The sequence below is a fragment of the Megalobrama amblycephala genome, linkage group LG16 (genome assembly GCF_018812025.1).
Source record: "Megalobrama amblycephala isolate DHTTF-2021 linkage group LG16, ASM1881202v1, whole genome shotgun sequence".
Lineage (NCBI taxonomy): Eukaryota > Metazoa > Chordata > Actinopteri > Cypriniformes > Xenocyprididae > Megalobrama > Megalobrama amblycephala.
The window spans coordinates 37993117-38012153 of record NC_063059.1 but is presented as its reverse complement, the minus strand read 5'-3'; the positions used below and the strand labels follow the sequence as shown (position 1 = coordinate 38012153).

General features: G+C 40.0%; 1 protein-coding gene and 1 long non-coding RNA gene across 2 annotated transcripts in view; both read right to left on the bottom strand.

Moving 5' to 3' along the window:
- LOC125248560 (NACHT, LRR and PYD domains-containing protein 12-like) overlaps positions 1–19037 on the bottom strand; it is a 1264817-nt gene that overhangs the window by 693365 nt on the left and 552415 nt on the right. The window lies entirely within an intron of this gene.
- Positions 12449–18501, bottom strand: LOC125248728. The gene is made up of 3 exons (XR_007180351.1): positions 18448–18501; positions 16925–17046; positions 12449–13386 (listed from the first exon to the last, which is right to left on the bottom strand). It is a non-coding gene; the product is annotated as an uncharacterized LOC125248728 (long non-coding RNA).

Here is a 19037-nt window from a genome sequence, read left to right as displayed (position 1 = left end):
GTGTTAAGTTTTGATTGCAGTTTCATTTTGGCATAGATGTGAGTTGTTACAGTTTTTCTCAATTGTTTACACACAAATATTGGTACTTGAGACACAATGACCACAACATGTAACTCATGCACCAACCCCCTGAACCAATTCTGCTAAACTACAAGCACAATTCCTGCTTTACACTCACATTGCAGTTCTAAAACACACTTTTTTCAAAACTCTACACACAATTCTCTGCATTTGGCACAGTTTTCGGGCAGAAAAATCTCTTGTTTTCACAAGGAACACACTGCCATTCAAATATGCACACTGACTCATCACATGGGCAAACACCTGTCACACATTTTTACAATTAGAAAACAGAGCTTTAGCATAAAAGGGCAACAGGTGAGCTCTTCTGTTTTGGAGCAATGGATGCCAACCATAGTCAGAGGCAGAGCAGCATATTTTTTTATATATATATATACTGTAAACAGTAAAATGAATTACTGTATACAGTAAATTCTTCTGTTGTTTTGTATGTATACCACTGTATGTGCAACTTTGCGTTGGTTTGGATGTGCACTGTACATTGTTTTTGTTGGAAAAATAAAATATATTTGTTACCGTGTATTTGTGTGTTCTGTCTATAAAAACTATTATATATATATATATATATATATATATATATATATATATATATATATATATATATATATATTTTATTTTTTTTTACACTTACATACATAAGTGTGCTGTAAAATATTTGTAGTGTGTGTATATATATATATATATATATATATATATATATATATACTACAAATATTTTACAACACACTTATGTATGTACTGTCTGTAGTAAGTGTAACATTGAACCAAATAAAGACCAAAGTCATTATGATGAATGGAGAAGTGTTTTCCATTCATCATTGTGTTTTACATAGAGCACATCAGTGTTCAACTGGTTCTTATAAATGTCTATTCATATGATGGTTTGTGTGTGTCATTTGAAAACAAAATACCATTTTGAGAAGAAAGAACATTGTTTTGAATGTAAAGTTTCATTTTGCAGGAGAACTGAGGAGTTTTGCCCATTGTGTGTGTGTTTTTTGATTTGTGTGTAGAGTTCTGAGAGTATGAGGCATGCTTTCAGAAAATGTGTGTAAACAATCGAGAAAAACTGTAATCTCCAAGTGCTATGTCTGATTGGCTTGTGTGTAGAGTTTTGACATAATGAGCCGAATTCTGCAAAAAGTATGTAAGCTATAGGCAAAAATTGTAAACACAAATCCATAACGTCCATAATCACCCAATTCCTCAAACATCCTTCAGGTCAAAATGAAGCTCTCCACTCAAAACCATTCACTCTTGCTGAAAAACCAAACTTTGCCCTCAGACATCACACACAAGCCTTCAAAAACACACACGCTACAACATAGTCTTACACACCGGTGAGATAAATTCAAAACAATACTACAAAAACCACTAATAAGTTGTGCTGCTTGTGGTTTTTCCCCTCAGGGAACTTTTAACATGATGAACACATGTATATACATTTGCACATTTTTTATTCCTTAATGTCCTGTACAGTACAATACACCAAACAACAACATCAAATATTCTGCCCCAGCATCACATCTTTGGTCTGGGACAGTCCAGAGATTCTCGTCAACATGACAGGCTGTACTGGCCCTATCCAGACAGCGGGTGGAAATCCTCTTGCATCCCTGATCCTCCCGTGACACACATCAACTGAAATGTCTAATCAGGCTTCTTCCATTCCATCGTCTCTGCGTCCTACAAAAACAGAAATACTGATAACTGTTACTGTAACATCCTTTTTACACAATGGAAGCAGACAGAAACTCTATCTGTATGTAGGGCACTTTGATGCATGTGTTGTAACAGAGGACAACACTCAAAAGTCACAGTACACTGAGGAACACCAGCCTGTTTTCATCCCTGAAGGTTCTTATGATCGAGGCGACGGTGAAGCAACTTCAGTTTGGCTGAACTCATTTCCCAGCCTCCCTCATAGTCATACCATGGACAAGGACATGATCAACTAGTGGCACGAATTTCATCTGAGACTCCTTGCCCCTTATCCTCATCCTCCTCCTCTTCCTTCACCTCTTCCTCCACTCCTTACTGCTCTTGCTCATCCTCTTCTTCCTCCTCCTCTTCCTCTCTGGTGTCCTCGACCTTTTCAATCACGTCTCTCTGGATCAATTGTTCCAAAACTGAATGAACTCTGTTCTGGGAATGTTACTAGGTGACAGGTTATCCCCGTTAGAAATATTACGTTCCCAGAACATTCTCAGAATGTCCTCACTGGTGTTAAGGACGTTGTCTAGTAGCCTAATGTTCCCAGTGCATTCAGAGACGGTCACGATGTGGAGTTCTTTTAGGGTTTGGGGGACGTTATTTGGACATTATTTGGTGGATATTCAGGGAACATTCAGGATGTTCTGGGAATGTTTAGGAGACTACTATAGGATGTTCTTATAACTTCCCAAATGTCCTCTTAAAATAACCAAAATAGGATGTACCCCTAAACTCATATCGGGAACGTTATTAAAAGACCAACAGAGGACCGTGTGGCAACGTTCAGTTAATGTCCCAAATATCCTCTTTGTAACATTCTTATGTGACCATAAGGTCATATAAGGAACCTTAAACTGCAGCACTTTCACTATCAAAAGAGGACGTTTTAGGAACGTCCTGAATGTTCTGTAAAGTTTCAGAATTTTCGTCACCTTTAGAGAACTTTTAGGCAAAGTTGCGCAAGGTCACGAGAACGTCGCCTTCTGCGTGGGTGTTTTATACAAAATAATAAAGTTATGATAAAGTTAATAATAAAGTCACCATTATGGAGGTGAGCGTTTGCTTTAGATGGGCTGTTGATTCTTAGCGTTCTAATGTTAAACTTTTTCTGGTTCTTTTAATCTGAGAAGCGTGCTCATTATAGCAAAAATGTAAGCGAAAGTCTGATCAGATGAGTTTGATTATTTAGTGGCTGTGGTTTACTGATCTTCTCCAGAGACTATAAACTCTGAGTGTAATAACTGTTTGCTTTGCATCAATTAGCCTAAAGGTTAGTTTTAAAAAAAAAAAAAAAAAAACTTTTTTATGGGTTTCATCTTTTTTTAATTCATTATACAGACAGAGTTTTGAACAGTGTCTTTAAGACTCACACAGACAATCAGCGTATGAATCTCAACAATGGTGACAATAAACAAAAATCTTTTTTGTGACTTTAGTAGCTTGATTTGTGATGCTCAGAGCTAATTTTGTCACCATTGCTGAGGTTCATATGCAGAATCTTGATGTCTGTGTGAGTCTACATTTTACTTCTACATTTTACTACTACATTACTTCATTGTGCTGGAGAGTAGCTCCTGAGCTTCAGTCAGTGATGGTTCAGAAACACTGATGTTCTGCTGCATGTTTCTTAATTTAAAGGCAGTAACTGTGTAGTTGCTGATGCAGTGATGCAGAAGTTACATTAGTTCATGCATGTGCTGTTGTCAGCTAATGACTTACTGCAAGAGATTTGCATTTTGAAGAAAGGGTTTCATAACATTAATCCAGAAATTACCTGTAAAGAGCTTTTTTTGTAAGACATTTAAGAAAAAATAGTTTTTGTTTGAACAGCCACTTTTGTAGTCAATTTAGCTCTAATTTTTAATTACATTTTTGACAAGGGCAGCAGGGACGTTCTGGGAACATTTACAAATAAAATATGTTTCCCTAAATGTTCAGAGAACGTCTTGAATGTTTTGTAGCTCTTTACTGTAGCTCCTCCATCCTAAACCATTTACAGGTAAGCATAGAAATTTTTATATGTAAAATGTGAATATGAATTTGATTTTTGACAAAAATACATTACAGACTCATTGGCTATACAATAATGCAGACATATTCAGGCCATCTAAAACAGATTATGAAATGGAATATTCTGTGATTTGTAGATGCTGAAATACACAACATACAGTGTATTTTCTTATAATTTCCTTTATAATTTTTTTTTCTTTTGAATCAGATACATACATTTGACTCATGAATGTCTTGTTAGCAGTATTAGTCTATATGTCAAACTTAAATGTCTCCACAAGGATTTTGGATATCGGCACATTTGTTGGAACATTTTGTCTCCGTAATGTAAGGTTTACCTGAACCACACACACAATCAAAAATACAGTCATTTACAGCACTTAAGACATTTTATAAAAGCACCTATCATTGCTCCTCTCACAAACTGTTAATGCACTGAACTGTACAGCAAAATAAATGATCCCAGGTTTATTGATCCCATTTTTTATTGTTCTACATACAGAGTATTGAAAAGAAGCTGTTTCAGTCATTAATTGATGTTCCCTTTCGTGGGAACTATCGACGCTGCGTGAAACGCATTGGGAACCTTCTGCGTGATATCGTCATTGAAGCACTCCTGTATCCAACCAATCGTGTAACGAGACGTCAGAGACGGGTGACGTCACGGACCAGGAAACTATAAAGCATGCCCGGATGCAGAGAACACTAGCTTCTGCTATCTTCAGCAAGCGCTCCATGTTATCCCGTGTGTCTTATTTAGTGTTTGTCTGTCTACCCAATATTGTGGTTTCACTCTTTGTCTGAGGACAAGAGTTTTCAGCAACACTTGTGTGTATATTTGTGATCGCTGTTTGTGCGTCCTATTTAGTGTTTGTTTGTCTCCCCTCTTTGTCCGAGGACAAGAGTTTCACAACACTACATACATATACACACACTAGACACAATATATATATATATATAAAATGGCGGATGAAGGCAAGCGATTCAGGAAGTGTGTTTTTCCCTGCACTCGCTATATTCCTGACGGGGATACACACGATATGTGTGTCGTTTGCCTAGGGGTTGAGCACGCGCAGACAGCTCTCGAGGGGGCTGTCTGCGTGCACTGTGAGAAGCTCACCCTGAGAGTGTTGAGATCTCGCCGGGCACTCTTTGATAATAAGGAGGGTGCCTCGGTTGGTGTTCCCCGCGGATCGGGTCCCGCTGCTGCCGAGGCAGAGCGAAGACTCCATTCGTGGGGTTCACAGATGGATCTGGCGGCGGGGGTTGAGACGGGCCCCGCCCTATCTCTCCCTTCAGCCGCCAGACCCAGTGTCTCTCCTGCCGTGGTGGAAGCACGCTCAGCGGTTTCTTCCCCGCGGGGAGAGACATCGGCGCTTCATCTATCTTCATCTGAGGAGGTTGATGTGATGAGCGTCGAAGCAGGGGAAGAGGAACCGCCATCCTCTTCCCCCGCACATGAGGAGCTCTTGGAGGTAGTGACCAGAGCTGTAGCCAAATTGAATATCAGCTGGCCAGAAGCAGAGCGGGGAGACGTTAGACCAAAAAGCAAGCTTGATGAACGCTTTCTCCCCGCGCGGTCACTACCCCCACGTCGGTGCTTACCATTTTTTCCAGATCTACACACTGAGGTGTCTAGATCTTGGAACAGACCCGTTCAACATCGGGTTTTCAGCCCCCAGACCTCGATCTACAGTAACATCGTGGGGCTGAAACAGCATGGTTATGCGGCGATGCCCCGGGTAGAAGAGACGCTCGCGGGCTATCTCTCGCCTGCATCGGCATCGTCCCTAAAAGCACCGACGCTGCCCACCAAGCCCCTTAAAACTACATCTAACTTGGTGGGCAAGGCTTATGCAGCGGCAGGTCAGGCAGCAGCGTGTCTCCATACTATGGCGCTGCTGCAGGCTTATCAGGCTGACCTGCTGGGGGAAATTGATACCAGCGGGGAGGCCACATTCGAGTGCATCCAGGAACTGCGCATGGCGACAGACCTGGCTCTCCGTGCCACTAAGGAGACGGCTAAAGAAGTGGGCCGTTCTATGGCAGCCCTGGTGGCCACGGAGAGGCACTTGTGGCTGAACCTCTCTGACATAAGGGACAGAGACAAAGCTGCCCTTATGGATGCGCCGCTGTCTCCTGTGGGCCTCTTCGGCGACGCAGTCACAACTGTCGTCGAGAGGTTCCAGGAGACCAAGAAACAATCTGCGGCGTTTCAGAGGTTCCTCCCCCGCCGGTCTAAAATCCCCGCCGAGACTGTTGAGCGGGAGCAGTCTCGGCCCACAACGAGCTCCTCAGCGCACCACAGAGCGCAGCAAAAAATTAGTGTGGCCGCCCGTGCTCCCCCACGTAGATTCTGGGGACAGGGGCGGGCTGCACAGAAGCCTTCTCAGCCCAAGACAGACCTGCGGGCTGTTATTGTGGCGCGGAAGGCTTCTAAAAAGCGGTCCTGATATCTGTGGATCAGGACCCAGGAGGGCGGCCCCCGTCTGGAGGAAGCGTGGTGTTGAAACACCTGGCCCCCGCTTCCATCCAGCGCCCTCCGGGGACCACGCTATCTTTACCATCCAGTGTGCGTCGGGTCCCCACCAATCCTCTGAGGAGGGTTGGCCTGCACTTGATTCGGCTGACTTCTGCCGGCACGCCGTTTCAGAGCGCCAAGCCAAGTGCTCAAAAAACACCAGAGGCCAGTCTCGAGAGACTGGTTCCCTTAGTAGATTTTCTGGAAGAATGGAAAACTCTACCGAATATATCAAATTGGGTGCTGCTCATGATAGAAAAGGGGTACAGAATCCAGTTCGGGTCTCGCCCGCCCAGGTTCAATGGGGTCCTTCCCACAGTGGTGACCCCCGAGCAGTCTCTGGTTATGGAACAGGAAGTTATGACACTTTTGCAAAAAGGAGCTATAGAAAGGGTTCCTCCTCCCAGCAAGCTGTCAGGCTTTTACAGCCGCTACTTCATAGTTCCAAAGAAGGATGGGGGACTTCGTCCTATCATAGATTTACGGGTGTTAAATCGGTCTGTACAAAAACTGAAATTCAAGATGCTTACACTCAAACAGATCATTTCCCAAATCAGGTCCGAGGACTGGTTTGTGACGATAGACTTGAAAGATGCATACTTTCATGTGTCCATCCATCCTTCTCATTGGAAGTTCCTCAGGTTTGCTTTCGGGGGCGAAGCTTACCAGTACAAGGTTCTTCCGTTTGGCCTATCATTATCACCCCGCACATTCACGAAGTGCGTGGATGCAGCCCTGGCTCCTTTGAGACTCCAGGGCATTCGCATACTGAATTACATCGACGATTGGTTGATTCTAGCTCGCTCAGAGCAACAAGCAGTTCAACATCGAGATGTTGTTCTGTCTCACATGAAAAGGCTTGGGCTGAGGCTCAATGCCAAGAAGAGTGTGCTGATACCGGCTCAGACCACCAATTATCTAGGTGTTATGTGGGAATCCACAACAATGCGGGCACGTCTGACTCCTGCCCGTGTGAGCTCTGTTCTGTCAGCCGTAAAAGGGGTGAAGTTAGGCCAGTATCTCACTGTGAAACAGTTTCAGAAACTGTTGGGTCTAATGGCAGCTGCGTCCAACATAATTCCTTTTGGCCTCCTGCATATGAGACCCCTACAGTGGTGGCTCAGGACCAGGGGGTTTTCCCCGATGGGGAACCCTTTTCGAATGATCAAAGTCACACGGCGATGCCTTCGTGCTCTAGCCGTGTGGAAAGACCCCTGGTTCCTGTCCCAGGGTCCCGCGTTGGGAGCCTCTGGTCGTCGCGCAATGCTTACGACAGACGCTTCCCTCACGGGCTGGGGAGCGATCATGAGCGGTCGCTCAGCTCAGGGTCTTTGGGAGGACCATCAACTCTCTTGGCATATAAATCGGCTGGAGATGATGGCGGTGTTTCTAGCACTAAAACACTTTCTCCCAGACCTGAGAGACCATCATGTGCTGGTCCGCACAGACAATATGTCAGTGGTCTCTTATATAAACCATCAGGGGGGTCTACGGTCTCGCCAACTCAATTACTTGGCCCGTCGGATCCTCCTGTGGTCTCGGGGAAACTGCTTTCGTTGAAGGCAGCCTATATCCCCGGGAGTCAAAATGTGGGGGCAGACGCCCGGTCGAGGCAGGGGCCGAGGCCCGGGGAGTGGAGACTCCATCCAGAAGTGGTGGATCTCATTTGGAAAAACTTTGGTCAGGCACAAGTAGACCTGTTTGCTTCGGGAGAGTCAACCCAGTGTCCGCTCTGGTACTCCCTCACGCATCCAGCACCCCTGGGTCTGGATGCCATGGTACAGACGTGGCCGAGGCTACGTCTGTACGCATTTCCCCCGTTCGCTCTGCTCCCACGAGTCCTGGAGAAAGTACGCCAGGAAGGGGTCAGCCTGATACTGGTGGCCCCATACTGGCCGACCCGAATATGGTTCTCGGACTTGGTGTCCATGATAGACGGCGCTCCGATGGAGCTCCCCTTGAGACAGGATCTTCTATCTCAGGCGGGCGGCGCGATAATACATCCCCGCCCAGAACTATGGAAACTATGGGCCTGGCCTCTGAGGGGGACAGGTTCATAGAGGCTGGTCTCTCATCTGAGGTTGTTGAGACCATACTTAGCTCCAGGGCTCCCTCCACGAGGAAGCTTTACTCTTATAAGTGGAATTTATTCTCTACCTGGTGTAGACAACATGAAACGGACCCTGTCCGTGCTCCTATTAGCTTTGTGCTATCTTTTCTCCAAGAAAAATTCTCGGAGGGCTTATCCTATTCAACCTTGAAGGTTTATGTTGCGGCTATATCAGCCTATCATGTTGGGGGGGATTCCTCGGTCGGTCGAGACCCCCTCGTGTCACGCTTCCTCCGTGGTACACTGAGGCTGAGGCCTCCAGTGCGCACAAGGACCCCGGTCTGGGACTTATCAGTGGTTCTACGTGGGTTAGCTGAGGCTCCCTTTGAACCACTGGAGGAGGTGTCTTTAAAGTTCCTGACTCTAAAGACGATATTTTTACTTGCTATTACGTCTCTGAAAAGAATTGGAGATCTTCAGGCCCTTTCAGTGGCCCCCTCATATCTGGAGTTCGCTCCTGGAATGGTGAGAGCATTTCTTCATGCTAGACTCGGCTATGTGCCTAAGGTCCCCACCAATGTCCCGGGTCCTGTTGTGCTTCAAGCTTTTCATCCTCCTCCATTTATGTCTTCGGATCAGGAAAAACTGAATCTGCTCTGCCCAGTAAGGGCTTTGGATGCATACGTCCACAGAGCTGCCCTGTGGCGTAAAACAGAGCAACTGTTTGTCTGTTACGGTTCTCCTAATAAAGGTGGACCGGCGTCCAAGCAGAGGATGAGCAAGTGGGTGGTTGAGGCCATCTCACTTGCATATAAAGCGGTCGGACAGTCCTCTCCTTTTAACGTCCGCGCTCATTCCACAAGGGGTATGGCGGCATCGAAAGCTTTGATGTCTGGCGTCTCTATGAGTGACGTTTGTGATGCAGCTGGATGGTCAAGCCAGCATACATTTATCAGATATTATAACCTTGATGTGGGCCCTACTCCAGGGTCCTCCGTACTTTCGAGCTAACATGAACAAGCATTTGAAGTACGGCACAGTTGGGATTGCGTTCCCAATGCGTTTCACGCAGCGTCGATAGTTCCCACGAAAGGGAACGTCTCGGGTTACGGATGTAACCCTGGTTCCCTGAGTAAGGGAACGAGACGCTGCGTCTCTTGCCGTACCCCTGCATGCTTGCGAGTGCTTGCTTCAGATTTTCCACAGAAGCTAGTGTTCTCTGCATCCGGGCATGCTTTATAGTTTCCTGGTCCGTGACGTCACCCGTCTCTGACGTCTCGTTACACGATTGGTTGGATACAGGAGTGCTTCAATGACGATATCACGCAGAAGGTTCCCAATGCGTTTCACGCAGCGTCTCGTTCCCTTACTCAGGGAACCAGGGTTACATCCGTAACCCGAGACGTTTTGTGTTCATCCCATAGTCTTGAGGCAGTAATGAAGGAAGCCTGTCAGTTTTAATCAGAAATGCTGACACCTTGTGGTAGAAATGCTTTCAAGACAGGTTAAACCCAGTTATGAGTAGGGTATTCCTGCAATACCAGAGGCTGCAGTTTCAGGACTATTGTGTTTTTTTATTATTATTTTTTCAGGAACAGTTTGATTAATTTATACATTTGACTGATAGTTCTAACCAACCCTTAACCCTAAACAAACCCATTGATAACCCTATAAAATATTTAACCTAATTTATTTAAGTATATGAGGCCCTATTCTGATTTAATTTTCATTTTCTGTCAGCAAAACTTCAATTCATTAGCAACAGTGCTGTAAAAATAAAGTAAAATGGCACGGCTGCTTCAGCAAATACATTTTCATATGACATTAAGGATATTGGTTGGGTTAGGAGGTGTTATATCATAATATCAAATGATTGCCACAGCAAAATTATTTTTTAAATGGATTTTACTAGTTCATCTATGCATATTGAATTTTAAAACAAAAGATAGCAGATCTTAATACAGAATCACATAGAAAAGAAAAGACCAAGTTTGTCCACTTGAGGCAGACATCGTCGATCTATGGGAGTGTTTCCTTCCCCTTTACAAGCGTAACACTGATTCTCACTCTCACAGCGGAAGAGAGGAACATGAGCCACAATCTGCTTAAACTTAGTCTGAAGATCTTTTTTAATGTCAAATCCTTGAAGACAAAAGCTTTAACACCATTATGTTTTTTCCAGTTGTTGGCTTCGTGTGTCAGATTCAGACACGTGTTAACACAGGGAAAATCAAATGTGTAGAAAACAGAGCAGCCGTCTTTTCTTCTATTCAGAAGTTTGGTCATAGGCGAGTTGTCAGCAGGATTCAGCAGGAGAGACTCTGAATGTATGTAGTATTGCTTCTTTACAACCTTCCTAGTTCCTGCAGCGATGAGCTCTGAACCTTGGTAAAGTGCGTTTGTTTCATCAGTAGGCTAATTGCATTTTTCACGTTCAAAGCATTCTCCTGAGTCAGGAAATTGTTCTGATTGAAGTTCTGTTGACACTGATGCTTTGGCACATTGATGGCTGCAGCGTACTGACGAGGATGTCCATCTTTATCAACTCTCTTAAAGCTGTTAATATTGTTTAAGGTGATTATTTTTTTTTTATCATTAAGTAGTTAACCAATCACTTCTAATTTCTCTACTGCCTCAATAATAGGGCTTTTCACACTTAAAATAGTTAACCCTGGCTGGGGTCATTCTAAAGGCCCAGGTATACTTCATTTTCATATTTTTTATTGCTACAATCACGTTTTATAAAGGTAGGAATTGAATGCTCTTCACTCTAAAACACCAATTTTCATTTGACATTTTCCACCCAAATATATATAGCCGGCAAAGTGGTTACCAGTAGAGGGCGTGGCCAGACAGGTAAAAGGGTTTTTAAGCAGGCATCCAACAGGAGGTCCTGAGATGGGGTCCGGTCTTATGTATTGAAGCGTGCTGTCTGATTGCACTTCCTTGTTTAGTTTTGCATGGACATGATCTGGGGTGAGCAGGTAGGCTAAGTGAATGCTGGTTGCTGTTTTTGTTGTTGTTTCACAGAGTAACATTTTAGGGCTGGGCGATATGGCCAAAAAAATCATGTCTCTGTACTTTGGACTGAATGGCGATATACTGTATATATCTTAATGTTTTCTACCTCTTTATTTGGATACAAAATCTGTATTTATTTATTTATTTATTTATTTAAAAAAACATATATACATATTTTACATCCTGCCCAATGTTGTCCAACAAACAATGTTCATGTTGAAGGCTATGAAAACAAATATAGTGAAAATAACCAATCACTCCCTGGGCACCACAGCATAATGGCTGCCCTGCTCCGGGTGTGTGTGTGTGTGTGTGTGTGTGTGTGTGTGTGTGTCCATGTTTTGCAGTGTGTGTGTTCACAGTTTCACGACTCCTAATGTCTGTGCACAAACTTGGATGGGTTAAATGCAGAGGGCAATAGGTCTATAATAGGTCTGAATAATTAATGAAAATTAAGAACAGCTTTATTTCAACACCGAATTTCAAAAAAATACTTTTCTTCTCATTTTTTCACTACATATGAATGTAATGTTTACAATATGGGCCCATTTACTAAGTAAATGGGTAAATAAACATGTAATTAAAAAAGGTCCCCATCCCCTGAAGATAATATCGTGTACAGGTGAATCTTAATAAATTAGAATAGCATGAATTTTTTTTTTTCTGTCATTTAATTCAAAAAGTAAAACTTAAATGTATTCTAGATTTATTAGACATAAAGTAAAATATTTCCAGACTTTTTTGTTTTAATTTTGATGATTACAGTTTGCTGCTCATCAATAAATAAATAAATAAATAAATAAATTCCTTTAGTTGGGCTCTTGACTCTATTTATTAACATTAATTTATCTTTTTTTTTTTTTTTTTTTCAGAAATAATTTGATATTTTTTGTTTATTGTATTTTTTATAATTTGAGAGTTTGGAACCCTATTTGGAAAAATGTAAAGGGGCCTGAATGTCACTCCTGATTCCACCTCCTCACTGTGTGTGTGTTGTGTAAAATTAAAGAATAGAACAGAAGGTGGTGAATAGAAATGTATTTATTTCCCCAAGCAGTGTTAATGAAATCATTACAAATTTTGTCATTTAAGCATAAACAATCAAGCATTTTAATCACAAATCTGGTCAAAATGCAGATGTATCTGAATACAAAAGCTTTAATTTATTGGTACTTTTCCTTTATCAAGACCTTCAAATTTCCAATTTTTGCAGAATTTGATATGATTATAATCATGAAAGGTCAACATTTACCCTCCCCTGTCTTAGTTTATTCATTTGTAAATATTGTGCAATTTGAAAGAGAAAGCAAAAAGCTGCATGTGAAAGGCTATTTAAGCACTGAAGTGTATCTTCAAAAGTCTCAGCAGATAACTAGCTCATCGATTCATTTAAAGCATCGCTGTCAAACAAGAAACTTAATGTTAGTGAGCAAGTGAGACCTATGGTATTAAACATTGATCTATCACTCTCATGTTTGGTTGTCCACAAAGGATACAACCACCATAGTTACAACGGTAAAGCGGCACACGATCAGCAATCTGCTGTAGTTCAGATCTAAGGTTTGGGTTATTTTGGTCATTTGTGTAGATATTTGAGAAAACAAAGGCTTTAATTCCCCGGTATGCCCTTAATGTATTAAGACCTTGTATAATATTCTTCCTGTTTCTACTATTGATACAACGGTTTATACAGGGACTATTTGCGGTGTAGAAAACCACACATCCATCACTGTGTTTATTCATCAAGTCTGTCAAAGCAGAATGATTTGGAGGATTCATCAGTAAATCCTCTGAATGTGCATCTTTATGAAACCCTGCAGCGATGAGTTCAGCGCCTCTGTAGACATCCATGCTGTCACGTTGTATGTGAGGTTTAACTGTTCCTGATGGGTCATGTGTCAGAAAGGGTCTGTTTTGGGGGTTGAATCCACTTTGACACTGCACCTTTGGGACATTGATGGCTACTGCATACTGGCAGCCGTTATAATAACTGGTTAAAGAAAGAAAAGAATTATCACCATTTACATATGAAAAGTAACTGAGAAATCAAACATGCATGCTGAAACTGTGTGTAACAACAAACTTTAACTGTATGTTTTATGTTTCCATGCAATCATACAAAAATATATTTGTGCAAGGAACACACTTTACCCAGGTGAAAAAAAGTACATTTCTATAATGTACTTAAAGTGCTCTATTTTCGTGCACTAAGTTTCTACTTAATATACTAAAAATGAATCTTTAGTACTTCTTAAGATAATCTTGAGATATCTAAGTGTACTCAACTGTGCTATTTTGAGACACCATAAAATATGAACTAAAATGTGCTTTTAATATATTATCTCTGTATTTAAAAAAATTTATTTAGTTGCCACTTGTAGTACACTATGGGTTCAAAATGTACTATATGTGGTATTTAAATCTAAATACATTTTTTAAATACAGAGATATATTAAAAGCATATTTTAGTTCATATTTCATGCTGTCTCAAAATAGCACAGTTGAGTACACTTAGACTTTCTTAAGATTACCTTAAGAAGTACAAAAGATACATTTTTAGTATATTAAAGCTGCCATCGAACGTTTTTTTACAAGAGGTAATATAAGTCTAAGGTGTCCCCTGAATGTGTCTGTGAAGTTGCAGCTCAAAATACCCAATAGATTTTTTTTATTAATTTTTTTGACTGCCTATTTTGGGGCATAATTAGAAATACGTCGATTCAGGTTGCGGCCCCTTTAATTGCTCGAGCTCTCGACTCTATCATTGCTTCAACAAAGTTCACACAGCTAATATAACCATCAAAATGGATCTTTACAAAGTGTTCGTCATTCATGCTGCATGCATACATCGGATTATGTGAGTATTGTATTTATTTGGATGTTTACATTTGATTCTGAATGAATTTGAGGCTGTGCTTCGTGGCTAACGGCTAATGCTACATTGTTGGAGAGATTTATAAAGAATGAAGTTGTGTTTATGAATTATACAGACTGCAAGTGTTTAAAAATGAAAATAGTGACGGCTCTTGTCTCCACCCAGCCAGCAGAGCCATGTGGGGCCCAAATGGGTTTGACCTGGGCTATCTAACTGGGACCCAGCCAGTTTTGCACCCAGTTTCCATGTAGGCCCCACATGGATTTGCCCAGATGAAATGAACACTGCTTAGTGTGCACACTACAGGCTGTTTAATGTAACACTTAGTCAGTGTTGGAGGTAATGAGATAATTAAGTGATTGAATAATGATTTTGTATTAGTGAAGAACACCTGCTGTTAACAAGCATAATCACTGAAGGAAAGAGAAACACAAGAACTACTTCCAGCCACAGCCTTGGATGAAATCAACTGAAGATAAAATACATTACATCTCTCAAGATCTGATTAAACAACTCCACAAACAACATTAGCTTCACTTATTACTAACCAGACTGACTTTATTTCTGTCAGACATCTACAGAAGTTTGTATTAATAATTAAGAAGAGGCTTAGATGTTGATTACTTATTTGAAAGTAATAGTTTGATTTGATGTTACCATTGTGGCGATCAGTGTGTGCTTTAGTCAGGCTCTTGACTTTTTAACATTAGTTTTTCTCTTGACAGCTGTGTCTGTTTGTTATGGCGAGAACAGCAAGAGAAAATATAATCAGATGCTGTAAGCTGATTGATGATAAGAATATAATCATCATATATTGGCTTAACTCATTGATATTATGTGTAAGGTTTATACGGGTAGTATGTTATTAATTCTGTTTTATTGTTATGATTCTACAGCAAGAGAATAATAGAATTTAATCCGAACATCAAACGATTTATAACACACAATTTACATATTTTGGGCTCCTGTGAGTTTTACTCGCACACAGACATCAAGAATCAGCATATGAATCTCAACAATGGTGACATGCTTTATGGTTTGAAGCATTACACATAATATCAATGAGTTAATCCAATATATGATGATTATATTCTTATCATCAATCAGCTTACAGCATATATTTTCTCTTGCTGTTCTCGCCATAACAAACAGACACAGCTGTCAAGAGAAAAACTAATGTTAAAAAGTCAAGAGCCTGACTAAAGCACACACTGATCGCCACAATGATAACATCAAATCAAACTATTACTTTCAAATAAGTAATCAACATCTAAGCCTCTTCTTAATTATTAATACGAACTTCTGTAGATGTCTGACAGAAATAAAGTCAGTCTGGTTAGTAATAAGTGAAGCTAATGTTGTTTGTGGAGTTGTTTAATCAGATCTTGAGAGATGTAATGTATTTTATCTTCAGTTGATTTCATCCAAGGCTGTGGCTGGAAGTAGTTCTTGTGTTTCTCTTTCCTTCAGTGATTATGCTTGTTAACAGCAGGTGTTCTTCACTAATACAAAATCATTATTCAATCACTTAATTATCTCATTACCTCCAACACTGATTAAGTGTTACATTAAACAGCCTGTAGTGTGCACACTAAGCAGTGTTCATTTCATCTGGGCAAATCCATGTGGGGCCTACATGGAAACTGGGTGCAAAACTGGCTGGGTCCCAGTTAGATAGCCCAGGTCAAACCCATTTGGGCCCCACATGGCTCTGCTGGCTGGGCATGAATACAGTAAGAAACGATGCTAACTTTAACCACATTTAACAGTACATTAGCAACATGCTAAAGAAACATTTAGAAAGACAATTTACAAATATCACTAAAAATATCATGTTATCATGGATCATGTCAGTTATTATTGCTCCATCTGCCCTTTTTCACTATTGTTCTTGCTTGCTTACCTAGTCTGATGATTCGGCTGTGCAGATCCAGATGTTAATACTGCCTGCCCTTGTGTAATGCCTTGAACATGAGCTGGCACATGCAAATATTGGGGGCGTACATATTAATGATCCCGACTGATACGTAAAAGTCAGTGTTATGCTGAGATTCGCTTGTTCTTCGGAGGTCTTTTAAACAAATGAGATTTAAGGAGGAGGAAACAATGGAGTTTGAGACTCACTGTATGTCATTTCCATGTACTGAACTCTTGTTATTCAACTATACTAAGGTAAATTAATTTTTTAATTCTAGGGCACCTTTAAGCACAAACTTAATGCGTGAAAATAGAGCACTTTAAGTACATAGAAATGTACTTTTTTTCACCTGGGTAGTTATGATTAGCTATGAATATAGTGAGATCACACTGTCACTGTTTGCTACATTAAGCATATACCCCCGGTTTCACAGACAAGGCTTAAGATAGTCCTAGACTAAAATGCATGTTTGAGCTGTTTTAACTGAATGTAACTCACACTGACATATCTTAAAATATGTCAGCCCCATTGTTTTATATCAAGATGCACACCAGTAATGTTTTTTTTTTTTTCAAGTGAAAGTTTAAAAAAATCTATGTAAATGCCCTAATTGAACTAAGACCTAATTCTGGCTTAGGCTAAGCCCTGTCTGTGAAACCGGGCCATAATGTTAACAAATACAATCTTACTGTACAGTGTTACCACTTCATTTCATTCAGCAACATGAAAACGTACTTGTTATGAAAATATTTTTGGATCTTGGAAAGGGTGTTCATGTCCACTTGATTCACCACACTTTGAAAACAGGAAAGCAAAACAATCCCGAGAAGAAGGACCCTCAAAGGTGAATTGAAAACCTAAAAAGAGCAAAAATAGAAAATAATCAACACTCAACAGTCATAGTTTTCCTCCATGTACAGTATTACCATATTGGCTAAAGTCTGATCTGACTCATGTCCCACTCTCCTCTCTGTCACTCCTGTCAGCTGGACGTTTGACACAGAAAAAGATCTTCAGACTGAGTTTAAGCAGATTGTGGCTCATGTTCCTCTCTTCTGCTGTGAGAGAATCAGTGTTACGCTTGTCAAGCAGAAGGAAACCCTTTAGACTCTCATAACCATAACCTGCTGTCTCCGAATGACACATTTTTAATCTTTCAGATTAAAATCTTAAATATTCTCCTGATGTATAACAGGCATTTTCAATTAATTTAGCTTTGAGCTGAAAATATTATTCTTTCTATATAGGTTGTAAATTATAAAAGTTATTTTACTATATTTACATCCGATTACACAAGTATTTTAATCAAGTAACAGTTGTGAAATGTAATAATGATTTTTGTATTCCGTTGTTTCTCTTATGACTCTTATGTACAGTATATTGCTAAATTAAACTTTTACTTGAAAAAAAAAGAAGAAATGTCTCATAGACACTTGCTATTATTACTTTTGAGAGAAAAACAAACCAAAAAAAAACTATATGCATTAAGTAGTAAGTAAGTAAAAACAAAAAAAATAGTAATAAAAATGTAAAGTATTAAGTGGCTTGTGCATAAAAATTTCAGATGAGTGTAACATTAACCCTTACAATCCAGAACATATTTGCTGTAACTTTTGTTGCTGTTTTGGCCTATATATATATATATATATATACACAGCAACAAAAGTTACAGAATATATTTATATATATATATATATATATATATATATATATATATATATATATATATATATATATATATATATATTATTATTATTATTATTATTATTATTATATTGCTTTATAATATTTTAAAATATTTTAATAATAATAATAATTCTTGACACAACAGACTTAATAAACAGCACAATACCTTGGTGACTTTAACATCCAATTTTCCTGTTATCATTAAAGAAACTCTTTCTCAAATGCTTTCATATGTCCATCCTCATGATGTTTCTCTCAGAGTACAAAGAGGATCACATTGTAGGAACATCCTTTAACATATATACCATACAGATGCACAAAGAGAGTAAATGTACGAGTCTGCAGCTCTATTTATCTATTTATCTATGATCTGTTTGGTCTTGTGCAAACATCAATTGTGATCAATTACTGAAATGTGTTGCAGCACCTTGTGCTCTGTTTGACATTTATCTTTGTGCATGTGAATGATCTGACAGTTTCTATCAGCTGTTAGAGTTGTGTGAGGTCACATGAGGAGCTTTAGCACTGATGATGATGGCATAAAGTGATGAAGGAGTGTGAATATGACTTACCATTTTCTCTGTTGCTCAGGTCAGGATGTTCAGAGATGCTGTGTGAGTCTGCAGTGAAGCAGGAGTGATGAGGAAGACGAAGCAGATGGTTTTTATTCTGACACTCGACCAGCCCTCTTCTTCAACGCCATGAAAACACCAATTAAAATGCTCCACAGTTACATCACTGACTCCTCTAATAATGTCTGAGCAGCTTTGTGTGTCTCACCATGTATGGTAATGTTGGACTTCCTCAAAATAAGAATCAGAAGAACAATTCAATAAGAATTGAATGGTCAATAAGAAACGGAACAATAATTCCTCCAAGGATAACACTTTGTAATAATTTTTATAAATTATAAACCATTAATAAATCATTAACAAATATTATATACACTGTTAGACCTTGCCGGGCTTTTTTACAGTAAAATACTGGCAACACTGTTGCCAAATATTTGCAGAAACTGACTGCCTCAAATTATCAGAGTGCCATTTATATTTACGAACTAATTTTTATTATATGCTAATAATATGAGCATATCATTACAATGAACTTATTTCTTTTAGAGTTCAATAAAAACATTTTAAATAAAAAGATTGTCACTGCATCA